The 956-nt window shown below is 34.4% G+C and overlaps 1 pseudogene; it reads right to left on the bottom strand.

Moving 5' to 3' along the window:
* Positions 1-348: 348 nt before the first annotated feature.
* The window catches only part of LOC119593604, a 2092-nt pseudogene continuing 1484 nt past the window's right edge, over positions 349-956 (bottom strand).

Genomic DNA, 956 nt, shown 5'->3' with positions numbered 1-956 from the left:
TGTTGTCCATGTACAATCTAGTGTGAAAGAAAAATGCTATAACAATATCAGTTCTCTCGAGAAAAGGTTACTTGGACATGTGCAAAAAGATATGCACAAGAATGGATAACTTTGCACAAAAGTCATAAAATGACATATCATAATGTTACATTTCCAATAGAATCATGAAATTTCTGCCAGACATAAAACATCAAAATGCATTAGCTATACACCTTATCTTATATTCTAAAGTCATTCATGATATATACCTTTTCTACAACAATACCCATTCACTGTTATATTCTCAACTTACCTGAATATTGCAGACATTCTCCCAATCATATGCCTCCTTTGACCCCTAGCAACATGTTATGCTACTGATCCGGAATGAAGCACTGCCTTCCTCTGTTCTGATGAAATTCCTTGACCTGTAACATTGGAAGAAAATATCAACATTACTGGCAAATATATTTTTGAAAACCTTCCTCATTTCAGCAAATAGGAAAACACATTGCTACTTAATCTAAAAGATATGAAATACTGAATGTCTGATTTTATGCTGTGTACTAACAATCCTTTACCTCAATAAACACATACATGGCAAACATAAGAACCTACTAACCTAATCCAAGAGCTGCTCCAGTGAATCTCATAATCAAATAGTAAGGCTGTGTGTCAACCTTAACATACTCTGGTCTCATGCAATGTTTGAGAGCCAGAGAAACTGTCCACAAAGGATTCATTCCCTTGGGAGAGTAAAGGTAGTATGTCATCACAGAAGAAAAAATATGAGAAAAACTGCTACGAAAACTGCAAGGCCCTTTTGTAAGTTTTCAGCAAACGTTCACTAGTCCAAGCTAAATGCCCAACAAATAAGCCTGAAAAAGAAAAAGCCAACAAAATCAAAGCACATTCATCATAATGTTACATTGCTTATTTCAGCAAAATCATAACATAAATATGGGGTATAATTTTGT

This window comes from Penaeus monodon, chromosome 32 (genome assembly GCF_015228065.2).
Source record: "Penaeus monodon isolate SGIC_2016 chromosome 32, NSTDA_Pmon_1, whole genome shotgun sequence".
NCBI classification, from domain to species: domain Eukaryota; kingdom Metazoa; phylum Arthropoda; class Malacostraca; order Decapoda; family Penaeidae; genus Penaeus; species Penaeus monodon.
This window is presented reverse-complemented; position numbering and strand designations above follow the sequence as displayed.